This window comes from Hyperolius riggenbachi, chromosome 2 (genome assembly GCF_040937935.1).
Source record: "Hyperolius riggenbachi isolate aHypRig1 chromosome 2, aHypRig1.pri, whole genome shotgun sequence".
Taxonomy (NCBI): Eukaryota; Metazoa; Chordata; class Amphibia; order Anura; family Hyperoliidae; genus Hyperolius; species Hyperolius riggenbachi.
The window spans coordinates 140491073-140508556 of record NC_090647.1 but is presented as its reverse complement, the minus strand read 5'-3'; the positions used below and the strand labels follow the sequence as shown (position 1 = coordinate 140508556).

The 17484-nt window shown below is 62.0% G+C and overlaps 36 non-coding genes and 48 pseudogenes across 36 annotated transcripts; all 84 read left to right on the top strand.

The window, feature by feature from the left end:
- Positions 1-20: 20 nt before the first annotated feature.
- Positions 21-139, top strand: LOC137555601 (5S ribosomal RNA). Its single transcript, XR_011028277.1, has one exon. It is a non-coding gene; the product is annotated as a 5S ribosomal RNA (ribosomal RNA).
- Positions 140-222: 83 nt separating this feature from the next.
- LOC137557220 (5S ribosomal RNA) lies at positions 223-341 on the top strand (annotated as a pseudogene).
- An 83-nt stretch (positions 342-424) lies between these two features.
- LOC137557623 (5S ribosomal RNA) lies at positions 425-543 on the top strand (annotated as a pseudogene).
- Positions 544-626: 83 nt separating this feature from the next.
- LOC137551660 (5S ribosomal RNA) lies at positions 627-745 on the top strand. The gene has a single exon (XR_011027046.1). It is a non-coding gene; the product is annotated as a 5S ribosomal RNA (ribosomal RNA).
- Positions 746-828: 83 nt separating this feature from the next.
- Positions 829-947, top strand: LOC137556600 (5S ribosomal RNA). Its single transcript, XR_011029243.1, has one exon. It is a non-coding gene; the product is annotated as a 5S ribosomal RNA (ribosomal RNA).
- Positions 948-1030: 83 nt separating this feature from the next.
- LOC137548600 (5S ribosomal RNA) lies at positions 1031-1149 on the top strand (annotated as a pseudogene).
- An 83-nt stretch (positions 1150-1232) lies between these two features.
- On the top strand, positions 1233-1351 carry LOC137549279 (5S ribosomal RNA; annotated as a pseudogene).
- Positions 1352-1434: 83 nt separating this feature from the next.
- LOC137551647 (5S ribosomal RNA) lies at positions 1435-1553 on the top strand. The gene has a single exon (XR_011027044.1). It is a non-coding gene; the product is annotated as a 5S ribosomal RNA (ribosomal RNA).
- Positions 1554-1636: 83 nt separating this feature from the next.
- On the top strand, positions 1637-1755 carry LOC137556630 (5S ribosomal RNA). The gene has a single exon (XR_011029271.1). It is a non-coding gene; the product is annotated as a 5S ribosomal RNA (ribosomal RNA).
- Positions 1756-1838: 83 nt separating this feature from the next.
- On the top strand, positions 1839-1957 carry LOC137551636 (5S ribosomal RNA). Its single transcript, XR_011027043.1, has one exon. It is a non-coding gene; the product is annotated as a 5S ribosomal RNA (ribosomal RNA).
- Positions 1958-2040: 83 nt separating this feature from the next.
- Positions 2041-2159, top strand: LOC137556677 (5S ribosomal RNA). The gene has a single exon (XR_011029317.1). It is a non-coding gene; the product is annotated as a 5S ribosomal RNA (ribosomal RNA).
- An 83-nt stretch (positions 2160-2242) lies between these two features.
- Positions 2243-2361, top strand: LOC137559427 (5S ribosomal RNA; annotated as a pseudogene).
- Positions 2362-2444: 83 nt separating this feature from the next.
- Positions 2445-2563, top strand: LOC137549808 (5S ribosomal RNA; annotated as a pseudogene).
- An 83-nt stretch (positions 2564-2646) lies between these two features.
- On the top strand, positions 2647-2765 carry LOC137559316 (5S ribosomal RNA; annotated as a pseudogene).
- Positions 2766-2848: 83 nt separating this feature from the next.
- Positions 2849-2967, top strand: LOC137551625 (5S ribosomal RNA). The gene has a single exon (XR_011027042.1). It is a non-coding gene; the product is annotated as a 5S ribosomal RNA (ribosomal RNA).
- Positions 2968-3050: 83 nt separating this feature from the next.
- Positions 3051-3169, top strand: LOC137551614 (5S ribosomal RNA). The gene has a single exon (XR_011027041.1). It is a non-coding gene; the product is annotated as a 5S ribosomal RNA (ribosomal RNA).
- Positions 3170-3252: 83 nt separating this feature from the next.
- LOC137556589 (5S ribosomal RNA) lies at positions 3253-3371 on the top strand. The gene has a single exon (XR_011029232.1). It is a non-coding gene; the product is annotated as a 5S ribosomal RNA (ribosomal RNA).
- Positions 3372-3454: 83 nt separating this feature from the next.
- LOC137551603 (5S ribosomal RNA) lies at positions 3455-3573 on the top strand. The gene has a single exon (XR_011027040.1). It is a non-coding gene; the product is annotated as a 5S ribosomal RNA (ribosomal RNA).
- Positions 3574-3656: 83 nt separating this feature from the next.
- On the top strand, positions 3657-3775 carry LOC137556817 (5S ribosomal RNA). Its single transcript, XR_011029455.1, has one exon. It is a non-coding gene; the product is annotated as a 5S ribosomal RNA (ribosomal RNA).
- An 83-nt stretch (positions 3776-3858) lies between these two features.
- Positions 3859-3977, top strand: LOC137549596 (5S ribosomal RNA; annotated as a pseudogene).
- An 83-nt stretch (positions 3978-4060) lies between these two features.
- LOC137558524 (5S ribosomal RNA) lies at positions 4061-4179 on the top strand (annotated as a pseudogene).
- Positions 4180-4262: 83 nt separating this feature from the next.
- On the top strand, positions 4263-4381 carry LOC137551589 (5S ribosomal RNA). The gene has a single exon (XR_011027038.1). It is a non-coding gene; the product is annotated as a 5S ribosomal RNA (ribosomal RNA).
- Positions 4382-4464: 83 nt separating this feature from the next.
- On the top strand, positions 4465-4583 carry LOC137556577 (5S ribosomal RNA). Its single transcript, XR_011029221.1, has one exon. It is a non-coding gene; the product is annotated as a 5S ribosomal RNA (ribosomal RNA).
- An 83-nt stretch (positions 4584-4666) lies between these two features.
- Positions 4667-4785, top strand: LOC137557622 (5S ribosomal RNA; annotated as a pseudogene).
- An 83-nt stretch (positions 4786-4868) lies between these two features.
- On the top strand, positions 4869-4987 carry LOC137557588 (5S ribosomal RNA; annotated as a pseudogene).
- An 83-nt stretch (positions 4988-5070) lies between these two features.
- Positions 5071-5189, top strand: LOC137558511 (5S ribosomal RNA; annotated as a pseudogene).
- An 83-nt stretch (positions 5190-5272) lies between these two features.
- Positions 5273-5391, top strand: LOC137557620 (5S ribosomal RNA; annotated as a pseudogene).
- An 83-nt stretch (positions 5392-5474) lies between these two features.
- Positions 5475-5593, top strand: LOC137553526 (5S ribosomal RNA). Its single transcript, XR_011027262.1, has one exon. It is a non-coding gene; the product is annotated as a 5S ribosomal RNA (ribosomal RNA).
- An 83-nt stretch (positions 5594-5676) lies between these two features.
- On the top strand, positions 5677-5795 carry LOC137556565 (5S ribosomal RNA). Its single transcript, XR_011029209.1, has one exon. It is a non-coding gene; the product is annotated as a 5S ribosomal RNA (ribosomal RNA).
- An 84-nt stretch (positions 5796-5879) lies between these two features.
- Positions 5880-5998, top strand: LOC137559248 (5S ribosomal RNA; annotated as a pseudogene).
- An 83-nt stretch (positions 5999-6081) lies between these two features.
- Positions 6082-6200, top strand: LOC137556676 (5S ribosomal RNA). Its single transcript, XR_011029316.1, has one exon. It is a non-coding gene; the product is annotated as a 5S ribosomal RNA (ribosomal RNA).
- Positions 6201-6283: 83 nt separating this feature from the next.
- Positions 6284-6402, top strand: LOC137557200 (5S ribosomal RNA; annotated as a pseudogene).
- An 83-nt stretch (positions 6403-6485) lies between these two features.
- On the top strand, positions 6486-6604 carry LOC137549887 (5S ribosomal RNA; annotated as a pseudogene).
- Positions 6605-6687: 83 nt separating this feature from the next.
- LOC137551578 (5S ribosomal RNA) lies at positions 6688-6806 on the top strand. Its single transcript, XR_011027037.1, has one exon. It is a non-coding gene; the product is annotated as a 5S ribosomal RNA (ribosomal RNA).
- An 83-nt stretch (positions 6807-6889) lies between these two features.
- On the top strand, positions 6890-7008 carry LOC137548363 (5S ribosomal RNA; annotated as a pseudogene).
- Positions 7009-7091: 83 nt separating this feature from the next.
- Positions 7092-7210, top strand: LOC137547744 (5S ribosomal RNA; annotated as a pseudogene).
- An 83-nt stretch (positions 7211-7293) lies between these two features.
- Positions 7294-7412, top strand: LOC137548050 (5S ribosomal RNA; annotated as a pseudogene).
- An 83-nt stretch (positions 7413-7495) lies between these two features.
- On the top strand, positions 7496-7614 carry LOC137551507 (5S ribosomal RNA; annotated as a pseudogene).
- An 83-nt stretch (positions 7615-7697) lies between these two features.
- Positions 7698-7816, top strand: LOC137548324 (5S ribosomal RNA; annotated as a pseudogene).
- Positions 7817-7899: 83 nt separating this feature from the next.
- Positions 7900-8018, top strand: LOC137558042 (5S ribosomal RNA; annotated as a pseudogene).
- Positions 8019-8101: 83 nt separating this feature from the next.
- On the top strand, positions 8102-8220 carry LOC137550698 (5S ribosomal RNA; annotated as a pseudogene).
- An 83-nt stretch (positions 8221-8303) lies between these two features.
- LOC137548121 (5S ribosomal RNA) lies at positions 8304-8422 on the top strand (annotated as a pseudogene).
- An 83-nt stretch (positions 8423-8505) lies between these two features.
- LOC137551566 (5S ribosomal RNA) lies at positions 8506-8624 on the top strand. The gene has a single exon (XR_011027035.1). It is a non-coding gene; the product is annotated as a 5S ribosomal RNA (ribosomal RNA).
- Positions 8625-8707: 83 nt separating this feature from the next.
- Positions 8708-8826, top strand: LOC137548688 (5S ribosomal RNA; annotated as a pseudogene).
- An 83-nt stretch (positions 8827-8909) lies between these two features.
- On the top strand, positions 8910-9028 carry LOC137551554 (5S ribosomal RNA). Its single transcript, XR_011027034.1, has one exon. It is a non-coding gene; the product is annotated as a 5S ribosomal RNA (ribosomal RNA).
- Positions 9029-9111: 83 nt separating this feature from the next.
- On the top strand, positions 9112-9230 carry LOC137556675 (5S ribosomal RNA). Its single transcript, XR_011029315.1, has one exon. It is a non-coding gene; the product is annotated as a 5S ribosomal RNA (ribosomal RNA).
- An 83-nt stretch (positions 9231-9313) lies between these two features.
- LOC137557210 (5S ribosomal RNA) lies at positions 9314-9432 on the top strand (annotated as a pseudogene).
- An 83-nt stretch (positions 9433-9515) lies between these two features.
- LOC137557954 (5S ribosomal RNA) lies at positions 9516-9634 on the top strand (annotated as a pseudogene).
- An 83-nt stretch (positions 9635-9717) lies between these two features.
- Positions 9718-9836, top strand: LOC137549211 (5S ribosomal RNA; annotated as a pseudogene).
- An 83-nt stretch (positions 9837-9919) lies between these two features.
- LOC137549836 (5S ribosomal RNA) lies at positions 9920-10038 on the top strand (annotated as a pseudogene).
- Positions 10039-10121: 83 nt separating this feature from the next.
- On the top strand, positions 10122-10240 carry LOC137556748 (5S ribosomal RNA). The gene has a single exon (XR_011029388.1). It is a non-coding gene; the product is annotated as a 5S ribosomal RNA (ribosomal RNA).
- An 83-nt stretch (positions 10241-10323) lies between these two features.
- Positions 10324-10442, top strand: LOC137558787 (5S ribosomal RNA; annotated as a pseudogene).
- An 83-nt stretch (positions 10443-10525) lies between these two features.
- On the top strand, positions 10526-10644 carry LOC137548685 (5S ribosomal RNA; annotated as a pseudogene).
- Positions 10645-10727: 83 nt separating this feature from the next.
- Positions 10728-10846, top strand: LOC137547643 (5S ribosomal RNA; annotated as a pseudogene).
- An 83-nt stretch (positions 10847-10929) lies between these two features.
- LOC137556553 (5S ribosomal RNA) lies at positions 10930-11048 on the top strand. Its single transcript, XR_011029198.1, has one exon. It is a non-coding gene; the product is annotated as a 5S ribosomal RNA (ribosomal RNA).
- Positions 11049-11131: 83 nt separating this feature from the next.
- Positions 11132-11250, top strand: LOC137556541 (5S ribosomal RNA). The gene has a single exon (XR_011029187.1). It is a non-coding gene; the product is annotated as a 5S ribosomal RNA (ribosomal RNA).
- Positions 11251-11333: 83 nt separating this feature from the next.
- LOC137550042 (5S ribosomal RNA) lies at positions 11334-11452 on the top strand (annotated as a pseudogene).
- A 467-nt stretch (positions 11453-11919) lies between these two features.
- On the top strand, positions 11920-12038 carry LOC137551543 (5S ribosomal RNA). The gene has a single exon (XR_011027033.1). It is a non-coding gene; the product is annotated as a 5S ribosomal RNA (ribosomal RNA).
- An 83-nt stretch (positions 12039-12121) lies between these two features.
- LOC137557619 (5S ribosomal RNA) lies at positions 12122-12240 on the top strand (annotated as a pseudogene).
- Positions 12241-12323: 83 nt separating this feature from the next.
- On the top strand, positions 12324-12442 carry LOC137551531 (5S ribosomal RNA). The gene has a single exon (XR_011027031.1). It is a non-coding gene; the product is annotated as a 5S ribosomal RNA (ribosomal RNA).
- An 83-nt stretch (positions 12443-12525) lies between these two features.
- LOC137557618 (5S ribosomal RNA) lies at positions 12526-12644 on the top strand (annotated as a pseudogene).
- Positions 12645-12727: 83 nt separating this feature from the next.
- On the top strand, positions 12728-12846 carry LOC137551520 (5S ribosomal RNA). The gene has a single exon (XR_011027030.1). It is a non-coding gene; the product is annotated as a 5S ribosomal RNA (ribosomal RNA).
- Positions 12847-12929: 83 nt separating this feature from the next.
- On the top strand, positions 12930-13048 carry LOC137548418 (5S ribosomal RNA; annotated as a pseudogene).
- A 275-nt stretch (positions 13049-13323) lies between these two features.
- Positions 13324-13442, top strand: LOC137550114 (5S ribosomal RNA). The gene has a single exon (XR_011026888.1). It is a non-coding gene; the product is annotated as a 5S ribosomal RNA (ribosomal RNA).
- An 83-nt stretch (positions 13443-13525) lies between these two features.
- On the top strand, positions 13526-13644 carry LOC137551509 (5S ribosomal RNA). The gene has a single exon (XR_011027029.1). It is a non-coding gene; the product is annotated as a 5S ribosomal RNA (ribosomal RNA).
- Positions 13645-13727: 83 nt separating this feature from the next.
- LOC137551284 (5S ribosomal RNA) lies at positions 13728-13846 on the top strand (annotated as a pseudogene).
- Positions 13847-13929: 83 nt separating this feature from the next.
- On the top strand, positions 13930-14048 carry LOC137551497 (5S ribosomal RNA). Its single transcript, XR_011027028.1, has one exon. It is a non-coding gene; the product is annotated as a 5S ribosomal RNA (ribosomal RNA).
- An 83-nt stretch (positions 14049-14131) lies between these two features.
- LOC137557919 (5S ribosomal RNA) lies at positions 14132-14250 on the top strand (annotated as a pseudogene).
- Positions 14251-14333: 83 nt separating this feature from the next.
- LOC137551485 (5S ribosomal RNA) lies at positions 14334-14452 on the top strand. Its single transcript, XR_011027027.1, has one exon. It is a non-coding gene; the product is annotated as a 5S ribosomal RNA (ribosomal RNA).
- An 83-nt stretch (positions 14453-14535) lies between these two features.
- Positions 14536-14654, top strand: LOC137559449 (5S ribosomal RNA; annotated as a pseudogene).
- An 83-nt stretch (positions 14655-14737) lies between these two features.
- On the top strand, positions 14738-14856 carry LOC137551473 (5S ribosomal RNA). The gene has a single exon (XR_011027026.1). It is a non-coding gene; the product is annotated as a 5S ribosomal RNA (ribosomal RNA).
- An 83-nt stretch (positions 14857-14939) lies between these two features.
- LOC137547857 (5S ribosomal RNA) lies at positions 14940-15058 on the top strand (annotated as a pseudogene).
- An 83-nt stretch (positions 15059-15141) lies between these two features.
- On the top strand, positions 15142-15260 carry LOC137552142 (5S ribosomal RNA; annotated as a pseudogene).
- Positions 15261-15343: 83 nt separating this feature from the next.
- Positions 15344-15462, top strand: LOC137551462 (5S ribosomal RNA). The gene has a single exon (XR_011027025.1). It is a non-coding gene; the product is annotated as a 5S ribosomal RNA (ribosomal RNA).
- An 83-nt stretch (positions 15463-15545) lies between these two features.
- LOC137557838 (5S ribosomal RNA) lies at positions 15546-15664 on the top strand (annotated as a pseudogene).
- An 83-nt stretch (positions 15665-15747) lies between these two features.
- LOC137556530 (5S ribosomal RNA) lies at positions 15748-15866 on the top strand. The gene has a single exon (XR_011029176.1). It is a non-coding gene; the product is annotated as a 5S ribosomal RNA (ribosomal RNA).
- Positions 15867-15949: 83 nt separating this feature from the next.
- Positions 15950-16068, top strand: LOC137557617 (5S ribosomal RNA; annotated as a pseudogene).
- Positions 16069-16151: 83 nt separating this feature from the next.
- LOC137558785 (5S ribosomal RNA) lies at positions 16152-16270 on the top strand (annotated as a pseudogene).
- Positions 16271-16353: 83 nt separating this feature from the next.
- Positions 16354-16471, top strand: LOC137551926 (5S ribosomal RNA; annotated as a pseudogene).
- Positions 16472-16554: 83 nt separating this feature from the next.
- LOC137553410 (5S ribosomal RNA) lies at positions 16555-16673 on the top strand. Its single transcript, XR_011027248.1, has one exon. It is a non-coding gene; the product is annotated as a 5S ribosomal RNA (ribosomal RNA).
- Positions 16674-16756: 83 nt separating this feature from the next.
- On the top strand, positions 16757-16875 carry LOC137557616 (5S ribosomal RNA; annotated as a pseudogene).
- An 83-nt stretch (positions 16876-16958) lies between these two features.
- Positions 16959-17077, top strand: LOC137556938 (5S ribosomal RNA; annotated as a pseudogene).
- An 83-nt stretch (positions 17078-17160) lies between these two features.
- On the top strand, positions 17161-17279 carry LOC137556715 (5S ribosomal RNA). Its single transcript, XR_011029354.1, has one exon. It is a non-coding gene; the product is annotated as a 5S ribosomal RNA (ribosomal RNA).
- Positions 17280-17362: 83 nt separating this feature from the next.
- Positions 17363-17481, top strand: LOC137557526 (5S ribosomal RNA; annotated as a pseudogene).
- The last annotated feature ends 3 nt before the right edge of the window (positions 17482-17484 follow it).

Sequence of the window (17484 nt, the reverse complement as noted above, 5' to 3'; positions counted from 1 at the left end):
GGAACGGCTCCCTGGAGGTTGCCTGCGGCCACACTAAGCCGAAAGCGCCCGCTCTCGTCAGATCGCGGAAGCTAAGCGGCTTCAGGCCTGGGTAGTAGCTGCATGGGAGACCGGCTGTGAACCCCAGGTGCTGCAGGCGTTGTTTTGGGTTTGAGGCCCAATGGCTATGAGCACGCGTGGGAAGCCTCACCTTCAAGGCGCCGGAACGGCGCCTTGGAGGTTGCCTGCGGCCACACTAAGCCGAAAGCGCCCGCTCTCGTCAGATCGCGGAAGCTAAGTGGCTTCAGGCCTGGTTAGTAGCTGCATGGGAGACCGGCTGTGAACCCCAGGTGCTGCAGGCATTGTTTTGGGTTTGAGGCCCAATGGCTATGAGCACGCGTGGGAAGCCTCACCTTCAAGGCGCCGGAACGGCGCCCTGGAGGTTGCCTGCGGCCACACCAAGCCGAAAGCGCCCGCTCTCGTCAGATCGCGGAAGCTAAGCGGCTTCAGGCCTGGTTAGTAGCTGCATGGGAGACCGGCTGTGAACCCCAGGTGCTGCAGGCATTGTTTTGGGTTTGAGGCCCAATGGCTATGAGCACGCGTGGGAAGCCTCACCTTCAAGGCGCCGGAACGGCGCCCTGGAGGTTGCCTGCGGCCACACTAAGCCGAAAGCGCCCGCTCTCGTCAGATCGCGGAAGCTAAGCGGCTTCAGGCCTGGTTAGTAGCTGCATGGGAGACCGGCTGTGAACCCCAGGTGCTGCAGGCGTTGTTTTGGGTTTGAGGCCCAATGGCTATGAGCACGCGTGGGAAGCCTCACCTTCAAGGCGCCGGAACGGCGCCTTGGAGATTGCCTGCGGCCACACTAAGCCGAAAGCGCCCGCTCTCGTCAGATCGCGGAAGCTAAGCGGCTTCAGGCCTGGTTAGTAGCTGCATGGGAGACCGGCTGTGAACCCCAGGTGCTGCAGGCATTGTTTTGGGTTTGAGGCCCAATGGCTATGAGCACGCGTGGGAAGCCTCACCTTCAAGGCGCCGGAACGGCGCCCTGGAGGTTGCCTGCGGCCACACTAAGCCGAAAACGCCCGCTCTCGTCAGATCGCGGAAGCTAAGCAGCTTCAGGCCTGGTTAGTAGCTGCTTGGGAGACCGGCTGTGAACCCCAGGTGCTGCAGGCGTTGTTTTGGGTTTGAGGCCCAATGGCTATGAGCACGCGTGGGAAGCCTCACCTTCAAGGCGCCGGAACGGCGCCTTGGAGGTTACCTGCGGCCACACCAAGCCGAAAGTGCCCGCTCTCGTCAGATCGCGGAAGCTAAGCGGCTTCAGGCCTGGTTAGTAGCTGCATGGGAGACCGGCTGTGAACCCCAGGTGCTGCAGGCATTGTTTTGGGTTTGAGGCCCAATGGCTATGAGCACGCGTGGGAAGCCTCACCTTCAAGGCGCCGGAACGGCGCCCTGGAGGTTGCCTGCGGCCACACTAAGCCGAAAGCGCCCGCTCTCGTCAGATCGCGGAAGCTAAGCGGCTTCAGGCCTGGTTAGTAGCTGCATGGGAGACCGGCTGTGAACCCCAGGTGCTGCAGGCGTTGTTTTGGGTTTGAGGCCCAATGGCTATGAGCACGCGTGGGAAGCCTCACCTTCAAGGCGCCGGAACGGCGCCTTGGAGGTTGCCTGCGGCCATACTAAGCCGAAAGCGCCCGCTCTCGTCAGATCGCGGAAGCTAAGCGGCTTCAGGCCTGGTTAGTAGCTGCATGGGAGACCGGCTGTGAACCCCAGGTGCTGCAGGCATTGTTTTGGGTTTGAGGCCCAATGGCTATGAGCACGCGTGGGAAGCCTCACCTTCAAGGCGCCGGAACGGCGCCCTGGAGGTTGCCTGCGGCCACACTAAGCCGAAAGCGCCCGCTCTCGTCAGATCGCGGAAGCTAAGCGGCTTCAGGCCTGGTTAGTAGCTGCATGGGAGACCGGCTGTGAACCCCAGGTGCTGCAGGCGTTGTTTTGGGTTTGAGGCCCAATGGCTATGAGCACGCGTGGGAAGCCTCACCTTCAAGGCGCCGGAACGGCGCCTTGGAGGTTGCCTGTGGCCACACTAAGCCGAAAGCGCCCGCTCTCGTCAGATCGCGGAAGCTAAGCGGCTTCAGGCCTGGTTAGTAGCTGCATGGGAGACCGGCTGTGAACCCCAGGTGCTGCAGGCATTGTTTTGGGTTTGAGGCCCAATGGCTATGAGCACGCGTGGGAAGCCTCACCTTCAAGGCGCCGGAACGGCGCCCTGGAGGTTGCCTGCGGCCACACTAAGCCGAAAACGCCCGCTCTCGTCAGATTGCGGAAGCTAAGCGGCTTCAGGCCTGGTTAGTAGCTGCATGGGAGACCGGCTGTGAACCCCAGGTGCTGCAGGCGTTGTTTTGGGTTTGAGGCCCAATGGCTATGAGCACGCGTGGGAAGCCTCACCTTCAAGGCGCCGGAACGGCGCCTTGGAGGTTGCCTGCGGCCACACCAAGCCAAAAGTGCCCGCTCTCGTCAGATCGCGGAAGCTAAGCGGCTTCAGGCCTGGTTAGTAGCTGCATGGGAGACCGGCTGTGAACCCCAGGTGCTGCAGGCATTGTTTTGGGTTTGAGGCCCAATGGCTATGAGCACGCGTGGGAAGCCTCACCTTCAAGGCGCCGGAACGGCGCCCTGGAGATTGCCTGCGGCCACACTAAGCCGAAAGCGCCCGCTCTCGTCAGATCGCGGAAGCTAAGCGGCTTCAAGCCTGGTTAGTAGCTGCATGGGAGACCGGCTGTGAACCCCAGGTGCTGCAGGCATTGTTTTGGGTTTGAGGCCCAATGGCTATGAGCACGCGTGGGAAGCCTCACCTTCAAGGCGCCGGAACGGCGCCCTGGAGGTTGCCTGCGGCCACACTAAGCCGAAAGCGCCCGCTCTCGTCAGATCGCGGAAGCTAAGCGGCTTCAGGCCTGGTTAGTAGCTGCATGGGAGACCGGCTGTGAACCCCAGGTGCTGCAGGCGTTGTTTTGGGTTTGAGGCCCAATGGCTATGAGCACGCGTGGGAAGCCTCACCTTCAAGGCGCCGGAACGGCGCCCTGGAGGTTGCCTGCGGCCACACTAAGCCGAAAGCGCCCGCTCTCGTCAGATCGCGGAAGCTAAGCGGCTTCAGGCCTGGTTAGTAGCTGCATGGGAGACCGGCTGTGAACCCCAGGTGCTGCAGGCGTTGTTTTGGGTTTGAGGCCCAATGGCTATGAGCACGCGTGGGAAGCCTCACCTTCAAGGCGCCGGAACGGCGCCTTGGAGGTTGCCTGCGGCCACACTAAGCCGAAAGCGCCCGCTCTCGTCAGATCGCGGAAGCTAAGCGGCTTCAGGCCTGGTTAGTAGCTGCATGGGAGACCGGCTGTGAACCCCAGGTGCTGCAGGCATTGTTTTGGGTTTGAGGCCCAATGGCTATGAGCACGCGTGGGAAGCCTCACCTTCAAGGCGCCGGAACGGCGCCCTGGAGGTTGCCTGCGGCCACACTAAGCCGAAAGCGCCCGCTCTCGTCAGATCGCGGAAGCTAAGCGGCTTCAGGCCTGGTTAGTAGCTGCATGGGAGACCGGCTGTGAACCCCAGGTGCTGCAGGCGTTGTTTTGGGTTTGAGGCCCAATGGCTATGAGCACGCGTGGGAAGCCTCACCTTCAAGGCGCCGGAACGGCGCCTTGGAGGTTGCCTGCGGCCACACCAAGCCGAAAGCGCCCGCTCTCGTCAGATCGCGGAAGCTAAGCGGCTTCAGGCCTGGTTAGTAGTTGCATGGGAGACCGGCTGTGAACCCCAGGTGCTGCAGGCGTTGTTTTGGGTTTGAGGCCCAATGGCTATGAGCACGCGTGGGAAGCCTCACCTTCAAGGCGCCGGAACGGCGCCTTGGAGGTTTCCTGCGGCCACACTAAGCCGAAAGCGCCCGCTCTTGTCGGATCGCGGAAGCTAAGCGGCTTCAGGCCTGGTTAGTAGCTGCATGGGAGACCGGCTGTGAACCCCAGGTGCTGCAGGCATTGTTTTGGGTTTGAGGCCCAATGGCTATGAGCACGCGTGGGAAGCCTCACCTTCAAGGCGCCGGAACGGCGCCCTGGAGGTTGCCTGCGGCCACACTAAGCCGAAAGCGCCCGCTCTTGTCAGATCGCGGAAGCTAAGCGGCTTCAGGCCTGGTTAGTAGCTGCATGGGAGACCGGCTGTGAACCCCAGGTGCTGCAGGCATTGTTTTGGGTTTGAGGCCCAATGGCTATGAGCACGCGTGGGAAGCCTCACCTTCAAGGCGCCGGAACGGCGCCCTGGAGGTTGCCTGCGGCCACACTAAGCCGAAAGCGCCCGCTCTCGTCAGATCGCGGAAGCTAAGCGGCTTCAGGCCTGGTTAGTAGCTGCATGGGAGACCGGCTGTGAACCCCAGGTGCTGCAGGCGTTGTTTTGGGTTTGAGGCCCAATGGCTATGAGCACGCGTGGGAAGCCTCACCTTCAAGGCGCCGGAACGGCGCCTTGGAGGTTGCCTGCGGCCACACTAAGCCGAAAGCGCCCGCTCTCGTCAGATCGCGGAAGCTAAGCGGCTTCAGGCCTGGTTAGTAGCTGCATGGGAGACCGGCTGTGAACCCCAGGTGCTGCAGGCATTGTTTTGGGTTTGAGGCCCAATGGCTATGAGCACGCGTGGGAAGCCTCACCTTCAAGGCGCCGGAACGGCGCCTTGGAGGTTGCCTGCGGCCACACCAAGCCGAAAGCGCCCGCTCTCGTCAGATCGCGGAAGCTAAGCGGCTTCAGGCCTGGTTAGTAGCTGCATGGGAGACCGGCTGTGAACCCCAGGTGCTGCAGGCATTGTTTTGGGTTTGAGGCCCAATGGCTATGAGCACGCGTGGTAAGCCTCACCTTCAAGGCGCCGGAACGGCGCCCTGGAGGTTGCCTGCGGCCACACTAAGCCGAAAGCGCTCGCTCTCGTCAGATCGCGGAAGCTAAGCGGCTTCAGGCCTGGTTAGTAGCTGCATGGGAGACCGGCTGTGAACCCCAGGTGCTGCAGGCGTTGTTTTGGGTTTGAGGCCCAATGGCTATGAGCACGCGTGGGAAGCCTCACCTTCAAGGCGCCGGAACGGCGCCTTGGAGGTTGCCTGCGGCCACACTAAGCCGAATGCGCCCGCTCTCGTCAGATCGCGAAAGCTAAGCGGCTTCAGGCCTGGTTAGTAGCTGCATGGGAGACCGGCTGTGAACCCCAGGTGCTGCAGGCATTGTTTTGGGTTTGAGGCCCAATGGCTATGAGCACGCGTGGGAAGCCTCACCTTCAAGGCGCCGGAACGGCGCCTTGGAGGTTGCCTGCGGCCACACCAAGCCGAAAGCGCCCGCTCTCGTCAGATCGCGGAAGCTAAGCGGCTTCAGGCCTGGTTAGTAGCTGCATGGGAGACCGGCTGTGAACCCCAGGTGCTGCAGGCATTGTTTTGGGTTTGAGGCCCAATGGCTATGAGCACGCGTGGGAAGCCTCACCTTCAAGGCGCCGGAACGGCGCCCTGGAGGTTGCCTGCGGCCACACTAAGCCGAAAGCGCCCGCTCTCATCAGATCGCGGAAGCTAAGCGGCTTCAGGCCTGGTTAGTAGCTGCATGGGAGACCGGCTGTGAACCCCAGGTGCTGCAGGCGTTGTTTTGGGTTTGAGGCCCAATGGCTATGAGCACGCGTGGGAAGCCTCACCTTCAAGGCGCCGGAACGGCGCCTTGGAGGTTGCCTGCGGCCACACTAAGCCGAAAGCGCCCGCTCTCGTCAGATCGCGGAAGCTAAGCGGCTTCAGGCCTGGTTAGTAGCTGCATGGGAGACCGGCTGTGAACCCCAGGTGCTGCAGGCATTGTTTTGGGTTTGAGGCCCAATTGGCTATGAGCACGCGTGGGAAGCCTCACCTTCAAGGCGCCGGAACGGCGCCCTGGAGGTTGCCTGCGGCCACACTAAGCCGAAAGCGCCCGCTCTTGTCAGATCGCGGAAGCTAAGCGGCTTCAGGCCTGGTTAGTAGCTGCATGGGAGACCGGCTGTGAACCCCAGGTGCTGCAGGCGTTGTTTTGGGTTTGAGGCCCAATGGCTATGAGCACGTGTGGGAAGCCTCACCTTCAAGGCGCCGGAACGGCTCCTTGGAGGTTGCCTGTGGCCACACTAAGCCGAAAGCGCCCGCTCTCGTCAGATCGCGGAAGCTAAGCGGCTTCAGGCCTGGTTAGTAGCTGCATGGGAGACCGGCTGTGAACCCCAGGTGCTGCAGGCATTGTTTTGGGTTTGAGGCCCAATGGCTATGAGCACGCGTGGGAAGCCTCACCTTCAAGGCGCCGGAACGGCACCCTGGAGGTTGCCTGCGGCCACACTAAGCCGAAAGCGCCCGCTCTCGTCGGATCGCGGAAGCTAAGCGGCTTCAGGCCTGGTTAGTAGCTGCATGGGAGACCGGCTGTGAACCCCAGGTGCTGCAGGCGTTGTTTTGGGTTTGAGGCCCAATGGCTATGAGCACGCGTGGGAAGCCTCACCTTCAAGGCGCCGGAACGGCGCCTTGGAGGTTGCCTGCGGCCACACTAAGCCGAAAACGCCCGCTCTCGTCACATCGCGGAAGCTAAGCGGCTTCAGGCCTGGTTAGTAGCTGCATGGGAGACCGGCTGTGAACCCCAGGTGCTGCAGGCATTGTTTTGGGTTTGAGGCCCAATGGCTATGAGCACGCGTGGGAAGCCTCACCTTCAAGGCGCCGGAACGGCGCCCTGGAGGTTGCCTGCGGCCACACTAAGCCGAAAGCGCCCGCTCTCGTCAGATCGCGGAAGCTAAGCGGCTTCAGGCCTGGTTAGTAGCTGCATGGGAGACCGGCTGTGAACCCCAGGTGCTGCAGGCGTTGTTTTGGGTTTGAGGCCCAATGGCTATGAGCACGCGTGGGAAGCCTCACCTTTAAGGCGCCGGAACGGCGCCTTGGAGGTTGCCTGCGGCCGCACTAAGCCGAAAGCGCCCGATCTCGTCAGATCGCGGAAGCTAAGCGGCTTCAGGCCTGGTTAGTAGCTGCATGGGAGACCGGCTGTGAACCCCAGGTGCTGCAGGCATTGTTATGGGTTTGAGGCCCAATGGCTATGAGCACGCGTGGGAAGCCTCACCTTCAAGGCGCCGGAACGGCGCCCTGGAGGTTGCCTGCAGCCACACTAAGCCGAAAGCGCCCGCTCTCGTCAGATCGCGGAAGCTAAGCGGCTTCAGGCCTTGTTAGTAGCTGAATGGGAGACCGGCTGTGAACCCCAGGTGCTGCAGGCGTTGTTTTGGGTTTGAGGCCCAATGGCTATGAGCACGCGTAGGAAGCCTCACCTTCAAGGCGCCGGAACGGCGCCTTGGAGGTTGCCTGCGGCCACACTAAGCCGAAAGCGCCCACTCTCGTCAGATCGCGGAAGCTAAGCGGCTTCAGGCCTGGTTAGTAGCTGCATGGGAGACCGGCTGTGAACCCCAGGTGCTGCAGGCGTTGTTTTGGGTTTGAGGCCCAATGGCTATGAGCACGCGTGGGAAGCCTCACCTTCAAGGCGCCGGAACGGCGCCTTGGAGGTTTCCTGCGGCCACACTAAGCCGAAAGCGTCCGCTCTCGTCAGATCGCGCAAGCTAAGCGGCTTCAGGCCTGGTTAGTAGCTGCATGGGAGACCGGCTGTGAACCCCAGGTGCTGCAGGCATTGTTTTGGGTTTGAGGCCCAATGGCTATGAGCACGCGTGGGAAGCTTCACCTTCAAGGCGCCGGAACGGCGCCCTGGAGGTTGCCTGCGGCCACACTAAGCCGAAAGCGCCCGCTCTCGTCAGATCGCGGAAGCTAAGCGGCTTCATGCCTGGTTAGTAGCTGCATGGGAGACCGGCTGTGAACCCCAGGTGCTGCAGGCGTTGTTTTGGGTTTGAGGCCCAATGGCTATGAGCACGCGTGGGAAGCCTCACCTTCAAGGCGCCGGAACGGCGCCTTAGAAGTTGCCTGCGGCCACACTAAGCCGAAAGCGCCCGCTCTCGTCAGATCGCGGAAGCTAAGTGGCTTCAGGCCTGGTTAGTAGCTGCATGGGAGACCGGCTGTGAACCCCAGGTGCTGCAGGCGTTGTTTTGGGTTTGAGGCCCAATGGCTATGAGCACGCGTGGGAAGCCTCACCTTCAAGGCGCCGGAACGGCGCCCTGGAGGTTGCCTGCGGCCACAGTAAGCCGAAAGCGCCCGCTCTCGTCAGATCGCGGAAGCTAAGCGGCTTCAGGCCTGGTTAGTAGCTGCATGGGAGACCGGCTGTGAACCCCAGGTGCTGCAGGAGTTGTTTTGGGTTTGAGGCCCAATGGCTATGAGCACGCGTGGGAAGCCTCACCTTCAAGGCGCCGGAACGGCGACTTGGAGGTTGCCTGCGGCCACACCAAGCCGAAAGCGCCCGCTCTCGTCAGATCGCGGAAGCTAAGCGGCTTCAGGCCTGGTTAGTAGCTGCATGGGAGACCGGCTGTGAACCCCAGGTGCTGCAGACATTGTTTTGGGTTTGAGGCCCAATGGCTATGAGCACGCGTGGGAAGCCTCACCTTCAAGGCGCCGGAACGGCGCCCTGGAGGTTGCCTGCGGCCACACTAAGCCGAAAGCGCCCGCTCTCGTCAGATCGCGGAAGCTAAGCGGCTTCAGGCCTGGTTAGTAGCTGCATGGGAGACCGGCTGTGAACCCCAGGTGCTGCAGGCGTTGTTTTGGGTTTGAGGCCCAATGGCTATGAGCACGCGTGGCAAGCCTCACCTTCAAGGCGCCGGAACGGCGCCTTGGAGGTTGCCTGCGACCACACTAAGCCGAAAGCGCCCGCTCTCGTCAGATCGTGGAAGCTAAGCGGCTTCAGGCCTGGTTAGTAGCTGCATGGGAGACCGGCTGTGAACCCCAGGTGCTGCAGGCATTGTTTTGGGTTTGAGGCCCAATGGCTATGAGCACGCGTGGGAAGCCTCACCTTCAAGGCGCCGGAACGGCGCCCTGGAGGTTGCCTGCGGCCACACTAAGCCGAAAGCGCCCGCTCTCGTCAGATCGCGGAAGCTAAGCGGCTTCAGGCCTGGTTAGTAGCTGCATGGGAGACCGGCTGTGAACCCCAGGTGCTGCAGGCGTTGTTTTGGGTTTGAGGCCCAATGGCTATGAGCACGCGTGGGAAGCCTCACCTTCAAGGCGCCGGAACGGCGCCTTGGAGGTTGCCTGTGGCCACACTAAGCCGAAAGCGCCCGCTCTCGTCAGATCGCGGAAGCTAAGCGGCTTCAGGCCTGGTTAGTAGCTGCATGGGAGACCGGCTGTGAACCCCAGGTGCTGCAGGCATTGTTTTGGGTTTGAGGCCCAATGGCTATGAGCACGCGTGGGAAGCCTCACCTTCAAGGCGCCGGAACGGCGCCTTGGAGGTTGCCTGCGGCCACACTAAGCCGAAACCGCCCGCTCTCGTCAGATCGCGGAAGCTAAGCGGCTTCAGGCCTGGTTAGTAGCTGCATGGGAGACCGGCTGTGAACCCCAGGTGCTGCAGGCATTGTTTTGGGTTTGAGGCCCAATGGCTATGAGCACGCGTGGGAAGCCTCACCTTCAAGGCGCCGTAACGGCGCCTTAGAGGTTGCCTGCGGCCACACTAAGCCGAAAGCGCCCGATCTCGTCAGATCGCGGAAGCTAAGCGGCTTCAGGCCTGGTTAGTAGCTGCATGGGAGACCGGCTGTGAACCCCAGGTGCTGCAGGCATTGTTTTGGGTTTGAGGCCCAATGGCTATGAGCACGCGTGGGAAGCCTCACCTTCAAGGCGCCGGAACGGCGCCCTGGAGGTTGTCTGCGGCCACACTAAGCCGAAAGCGCCCGCTCTCGTCAGATCGCGGAAGCTAAGCGGCTTCAGGCCTTGTTAGTAGCTGCATGGGAGACCGGCTGTGAACCCCAGGTGCTGCAGGCGTTGTTTTGGGTTTGAGGCCCAATGGCTATGAGCACGCGTGGGAAGCCTCACCTTCAAGGCGCCGGAACGGCGCCTTGGAGTTTGCCTGCGGCCACACTAAGCCGAAAGCGCCCGCTCTCGTCAGATTGCGGAAGCTAAGCGGCTTCAGGCCTGGTTAGTGGCTGCATGGGAGACCGGCTGTGAACCCCAGGTGCTGCAGGCGTTGTTTTGGGTTTGAGGCCCAATGGCTATGAGCACGCGTGGGAAGCCTCACCTTCAAGGCGCCGGAACGGCGCCTTGGAGGTTGCCTGCGGCCACACTAAGCTGAAAGCGCCCGCTCTCGTCAGATCGCGGAAGCTAAGCGGCTTCAGGCCTGGTTAGTAGCTGCATGGGAGACCGGCTGTGAACCCCAGGTGCTGCAGGCATTGTTTTGGGTTTGAGGCCCAATGGCTATGAGCACGCGTGGGAAGCCTCACCTTCAAGGCGCCGGAACGGCGCCCTGGAGGTCGCCTGCGGCCACACTAAGCCGAAAGCGCCCGCTCTCGTCAGATTGCGGAAGCTAAGCGGCTTCAGGCCTGGTTAGTAGCTGCATGGGAGACCGGCTGTGAACCCCAGGTGCTGCAGGCGTTGTTTTGGGTTTGAGGCCCAATGGCTATGAGCACGCGTGGGAAGCCTCACCTTCAAGGCGCCGGAACGGCGCCTTGGAGGTTGCCTTCGGCCACACTAAGCCGAAAGCGCCCGCTCTCGTCAGATCGCGGAAGCTAAGCGGCTTCAGGCCTGGTTAGTAGCTGCATGGGAGACCGGCTGTGAACCCCAGGTGCTGCAGGCGTTGTTTTGGGTTTTAGGCCCAATGGCTATGAGCACGCGTGGGAAGCCTCACCTTCAAGGCGCCGGAACGGCGCCCTGGAGGTTGCCTGCGGCCACACTAAACCGAAAGCGCCCGCTCTCGTCAGATCGCGGAAGCTAAGCGGCTTCAGGCCTGGTTAGTAGCTGCATGGGAGACCGGCTGTAAACCCCAGGTGCTGCAGGCATTGTTTTGGGTTTGAGGCCCAATGGCTATGAGCACGCGTGGGAAGCCTCACCTTCAAGGCGCCGGAACGGCGCCCTGGAGGTTGCCTGCGGCCACACTAAGCCGAAAGCGCCCGCTCTCGTCAGATCGCGGAAGCTAAGCGGCTTCAGGCCTGGTTAGTAGCTGCATGGGAGACCGGCTGTGAACCCCAGGTGCTGCAGGCATTGTTTTGGGTTTGAGGCCCAATGGCTATGAGCACGCGTGGGAAGCCTCACCTTCAAGGCGCCGGAACGGCGCCCTGGAGGTTGCCTGCGGCCACACTAAGCCGAAAGCGCCCGCTCTCGTCAGATCGCGGAAGCTAAGCGGCTTCAGGCCTGGTTAGTAGCTGCATGGGAGACCGGCTGTGAACCCCAGGTGCTGCAGGCATTGTTTTGGGTTTGAGGCCCAATGGCTATGAGCACGCGTGGGAAGCCTCACCTTCAAGGCGCCGGAACGGCGCCCTGGAGGTTGCCTGCGGCCACACTAAGCCGAAAGCGCCCGCTCTCGTCAGATCGCGGAAGCTAAGCGGCTTCAGGCCTTGTTAGTAGCTGCATGGAAGACCGGCTGTGAACCCCAGGTGCTGCAGGCGTTGTTTTGGGTTTGAGGCCCAATGGCTATGAGCACGCGTGGGAAGCCTCACCTTCAAGGCGCCGGAACGGCGCCTTGGAGGTTGCCTGCGGCCACACTAAGCCGAAAGCGTCAGATCGCGGAAGCTAAGCGGCTTCAGGCCTGGTTAGTAGCTGCATGGGAGACCGGCTGTGAACCCCAGGTGCTGCAGGCGTTGTTTTGGGTTTGAGGCCCAATGGCTATGAGCACGCGTGGGAAGCCTCACCTTCAAGGCGCCGGAACGGCGCTTTGGAGGTTGCCTGCGGCCACACTAAGCCGAAAGCGTCAGATCGCGGAAGCTAAGCGGCTTCAGGCCTGGTTAGTAGCTGCATGGGAGACCGGCTGTGAACCCCAGGTGCTGCAGGCATTGTTTTGGGTTTGAGGCCCAATGGCTATGAGCACGCGTGGGAAGCCTCACCTTCAAGGCGCCGGAACGGCGCCCTGGAGGTTGCCTGCGGCCACACTAAGCCGAAAGCGCCCGCTCTCGTCAGATCGCGGAAGCTAAGCGGCTTCAGGCCTGGTTAGTAGCTGCATGGGAGACCGGCTGTGAACCCCAGGTGCTGCAGGCGTTGTTTTGGGTTTGAGGCCCAATGGCTATGAGCACGCGTGGGAAGCCTCACCTTCAAGGCGCCGGAACGGCGCCTTGGAGGTTGCCTGCGGCCACACCAAGCCGAAAGCGCCCGCTCTCGTCAGATCGCGGAAGCTAAGCGGCTTCAGGCCTGGTTAGTAGCTGCATGGGAGACCGGCTGTGAACCCCAGGTGCTGCAGGCATTGTTTTGGGTTTGAGGCCCAATGGCTATGAGCACGCGTGGGAAGCCTCACCTTCAAGGCGCCGGAACGGCGCCCTGGAGGTTGCCTGCGGCCACACTAAGCCGAAAGCGCCCGCTCTCGTCAGATCGCGGAAGCTAAGCGGCTTCAGGCCTGGTTAGTAGCTGCATGGGAGACCGGCTGTGAACCCCAGGTGCTGCAGGCGTTGTTTTGGGTTTGAGGCCCAATGGCTATGAGCACGCGTGGGAAGCCTCACCTTCAAGGCGCCGGAACGGCGCCTTGGAGGTTGCCTGCGGCCACACCAAGCCGAAAGCGCCCGCTCTCGTCAGATCGCGGAAGCTAAGCGGCTTCAGGCCTGGTTAGTAGCTGCATGGGAGACCGGCTGTGAACCCCAGGTGCTGCAGGCATTGTTTTGGGTTTGAGGCCCAATGGCTATGAGCACGCGTGGGAAGCCTCACCTTCAAGGCGCCGGAACGGCGCCCTGGAGGTTGCCTGCGGCCACACTAAGCCGAAAGCGCCCGCTCTCGTCAGATCGCGGAAGCTAAGCGGCTTCAGGCCTGGTTAGTAGCTGCATGGGAGACCGGCTGTGAACCCCAGGTGCTGCAGGCGTTGTTTTGGGTTTGAGGCCCAATGGCTATGAGCACGCGTGGGAAGCCTCACCTTCAAGGCGCCGGAACGGCGCCTTGGAGGTTGCCTGCGGCCACACCAAGCCGAAAGCGCCCGCTCTCGTCAGATTGCGGAAGCTAAGCGGCTTCAGGCCTGGTTAGTAGCTGCATGGGAGACCGGCTGTGAACCCCAGGTGCTGCAGGCATTGTTTTGGGTTTGAGGCCCAATGGCTATGAGCACGCGTGGGAAGCCTCACCTTCAAGGCGCCGGAACGGCGCCCTGGAGGTTGCCTGCGGCCACACTAAGCCGACAGCGTCAGATCGCGGAAGCTAAGCGGCTTCAGGCCTGGTTAGTAGCTGCATGGGAGACCGGCTGTGAACCCCAGGTGCAGCAGGCATTGTTTTGGGTTTGAGGCCCAATGGCTATGAGCACGCGTGGGAAGCCTCACCTTCAAGGCGCCGGAACGGCGCCCTGGAGGTTGCCTGCGGCCACACTAAGCCGAAAGCGCCCGCTCTCGTCAGATCGCGGAAGCTAAGCGGCTTCAGGCCTGGATAGTAGCTGCATGGGAGACCGGCTGTGAACCCCAGGTGCTGCAGGCATTGTTTTGGGTTTGAGGCCCAATGGCTATGAGCATGCGTGGGAAGCCTCACCTTCAAGGCGCCGGAACGGCGCCCTGGAGGTTGCCTGCGGCCACACTAAGCCGAAAGCGCCCGCTCTCGTCAGATCGCGGAAGCTAAGCGGCTTCAGGCCTGGTTAGTAGCTGCATGGGAGACCGGCTGTGAACCCCAGGTGCTGCAGGCGTTGTTTTGGGTTTGAGGCCCAATGGCTATGAGCACGCGTGGGAAGCCTCACCTTCAAGGCGCCGGAACGGCACCTTGGAGGTTGCCTGCGGCCACACCAACCCGAAAGCGCCCGCTCTCGTCAGATTGCGGAAGCTAAGCGGCTTCAGGCCTGGTTAGTAGCTGCATGGGAGACCGGCTGTGAACCCCAGGTGCTGCAGGCATTGTTTTGGGTTTGAGGCCCAATGGCTATGAGCACGCGTGGGAAGCCTCACCTTCAAGGCGCCGGAACGGCGCATTGGAGGTTGCCTGCGGCCACACTAAGCCGAAAGCGCCCGCTCTCGTCAGATCGCGGAAGCTAAGCGGCTTCAGGCCTGGTTAGTAGCTGCATGGGAGACCGGCTGTGAACCCCAGGTGCTGCAGGCGTTGTTTTGGGTTTGAGGCCCAATGGCTATGAGCACGCGTGGGAAGCCTCACCTTCAAGGCGCCGGAACGGTGCCTTGGAGGTTGCCTGCGGCCACACTAAGCCGAAAGCGCCCGCTCTCGTCAGATCGTGGAAGCTAAGCGGCTTCAGGCCTGGTTAGTAGCTGCATGGGAGACCGGCTGTGAACCCCAGGTGCTGCAGGCATTGTTTTGGGTTTGAGGCCCAATGGCTATGAGCACGCGTGGGAAGCCTCACCTTCAAGGCGCCGGAACGGCGCCCTGGAGGTTGCCTGCGGCCACACTAAGCCGAAAGCGCCCGCTCTCGTCAGATCGCGGAAGCTAAGCGGCTTCAGGCCTGGTTAGTAGCTGCATGGGAGACCGGCTGTGAACCCCAGGTGCTGCAGGCGTTGTTTTGGGTTTGAGGCCCAATGGCTATGAGCACGCGTGGGAAGCCTCACCTTCAAGGCGCCGGAACGGCGCCTTGGAGGTTGCCTGCGGCCACACCAAGCCGAAAGTGCCCGCTCTCGTCAGATCGCGGAAGCTAAGCGGCTTCAGGCCTGGTTAGTAGCTGCATGGGAGACCGGCTGTGAACCCCAGGTGCTGCAGGCATTGTTTTGGGTTTGAGGCCCAATGGCTATGAGCACGCGTGGGAAGCCTCACCTTCAAGGCGCCGGAACGGCGCCCTGGAGGTTGCCTGCGGCCACACTAAGCCGAAAGCGCCCGCTCTCGTCAGATCGCGGAAGCTAAGCGGCTTCAGGCCTGGTTAGTAGCTGCATGGGAGACCGGCTGTGAACCCCAGGTGCTGCAGGCGTTGTTTTGGGTTTGAGGCCCAATGGCTATGAGCACGCGTGGGAAGCCTCACCTTCAAGGCGCCGGAACGGCGCCTTGGAGGTTGCCTGCGGCCACACTAAGCCGAAAGCGCCGGCTCTCGTCAGATCGCGGAAGCTAAGCGGCTTCAGGCCTGGTTAGTAGCTGCATGGGAGACCGGCTGTGAACCCCAGGTGCTGCAGGCGTTGTTTTGGGTTTGAGGCCCAATGGCTATGAGCACGCGTGGGAAGCCTCACCTTCAAGGCGCCGGAACGGCGCCTTGGAGGTTGCCTGCGGCCACACTAAGCCGAAAGCGCCCGCTCTCGTCAGATCGCGGAATCTAAGCGGTTTCAGGCCTGGTTAGTAGCTGCATGGGAGACCGGCTGTGATCCCCAGGTGCTGCAGGCATTGTTTTGGGTTTGAGGCCCAATGGCTATGAGCACGCGTGGGAAGCCTCACCTTCAAGGCGCCGGAACGGCGCCCTGGAGGTTGCCTGCGGCCACACTAAGCCGAAAGCGCCCGCTCTCGTCAGATCGCGGAAGCTAAGCGGCTTCAGGCCTGGTTAGTAGCTGCATGGGAGACCGGCTGTGAACCCCAGGTGCTGCAGGCGTTGTTTTGGGTTTGAGGCCCAATGGCTATGAGCACGCGTGGGAAGCCTCACCTTCAAGGCGCCGGAACGGCGCCTTGGAGGTTGCCTGCGGCCACACTAAGCCGAAAGCGCCCGCTCTCGTCAGATCGCGGAAGCTAAGCGGCTTCAGGCCTGGTTAGTAGCTGCATGGGGGACCGGCTGTGAACCCCAGGTGCTGCAGGTGTTGTTTTGGGTTTGAGGCCCAATGGCTATGAGCACGCGTGGGAAGCCTCCCCTTCAAGGCGCCGGAACGGCGCCTTGGAGGTTGCCTGCGGCCACACTAAGCCGAAAGCGCCCGCTCTCGTCAGATCGCGGAAGCTAAGCGGCTTCAGGCCTGGTTAGTAGCTGCATGGGAGACCGGCTGTGAACCCCAGGTGCTGCAGGCATTGTTTTGGGTTTGAGGCCCAATGGCTATGAGCACGCGTGGGAAGCCTCACCTTCAAGGCGCCGGAACGGCGCCCTGGAGGTTGCCTGCGGCCACACCAAGCCGAAAGCGCCCGCTCTCGTCAGATCGCGGAAGCTAAGCGGCTTCAGGCCTGGTTAGTAGCTGCATGGGAGACCGGCTGTGAACCCCAGGTGCTGCAGGCATTGTTTTGGGTTTGAGGCCCAATGGCTATGAGCACGCGTGGGAAGCCTCACCTTCAAGGCGCCGGAACGGCGCCCTGGAGGTTGCCTGCGGCCACACTAAGCCGAAAGCGCCCGCTCTCGTCAGATTGCGGAAGCTAAGCGGCTTCAGGCCTGGTTAGTAGCTGCATGGGAGACCGGCTGTGAACCCCAGGTGCTGCAGGCGTTGTTTTGGGTTTGAGGCCCAATGGCTATGAGCACGCGTGGGAAGCCTCACCTTCAAGGCGCCGGAACGGCGCCTTGGAGGTTGCCTGCGGCCACACCAAGCCGAAAGCGCCCGCTCTCGTCAGATCGCGGAAGCTAAGCGCTTCAGGCCTGGTTAGTAGCTGCATGGGAGACCGGCTGTGAACCCCAGGTGCTGCAGGCATTGTTTTGGGTTTGAGGCCCAATGGCTATGAGCACGCGTGGGAAGCCTCACCTTCAAGGCGCCGGAACGGCGCCCTGGAGGTTGCCTGCGGCCACACTAAGCCGAAAGCGCCCGCTCTCATCAGATCGCGGAAGCTAAGCGGCTTCAGGCCTGGTTAGTAGCTGCATGGGAGACCGGCTGTGAACCCCAGGTGCTGCAGGCGTTGTTTTGGGTTTGAGGCCCAATGGCTATGAGCACGCGTGGGAAGCCTCACCTTCAAGGCGCCGGAACGGCGCCTTGGAGGTTGCCTGCGGCCACACCAAGCCGAAAGCGCCCGCTCTCGTCAGATCGCGGAAGCTAAGCGGCTTCAGGCCTGGTTAGTAGCTGCATGGGAGACCGGCTGTGAACCCCAGGTGCTGCAGGCATTGTTTTGGGTTTGAGGCCCAATGGCTATGAGCACGTGTGGGAAGCCTCACCTTCAAGGCGCCGGAACGGCGCCCTGGAGGTTGCCTGTGGCCACACTAAGCCGAAAGCGCCCGCTCTCGTCAGATCGCGGAAGCTAAGCGGCTTCAGGCCTGGTTAGTAGCTGCATGGGAGACCGGCTGTGAACCCCAGGTGCTGCAGGCGTTGTTTTGGGTTTGAGGCCCAATGGCTATGAGCACGCGTGGGAAGCCTCACCTTCAAGGCGCCGGAACGGCGCCCTGGAGGTTGCTTGCGGCCACACTAAGCCGAAAGCGCCCGCTCTCGTCAGATCGCGGAAGCTAAGCGGCTTCAGGCCTGGTTAGTAGCTGCATGGGAGACCGGCTGTGAACCCCAGGTGCTGCAGGCATTGTTTTGGGTTTGAGGCCCAATGGCTATGAGCACGCGTGGGAAGCCTCACCTTCAAGGCGCCGGAACGGCGCCCTGGAGGTTGCCTGCGGCCACACTAAGCCAAAAGCGCCCGCTCTCGTCAGATCGCGGAAGCTAAGCGGCTTCAGGCCTGGTTAGTAGCTGCATGGGTGACCGGCTGTGAACCCCAGGTGCTGCAGGCATTG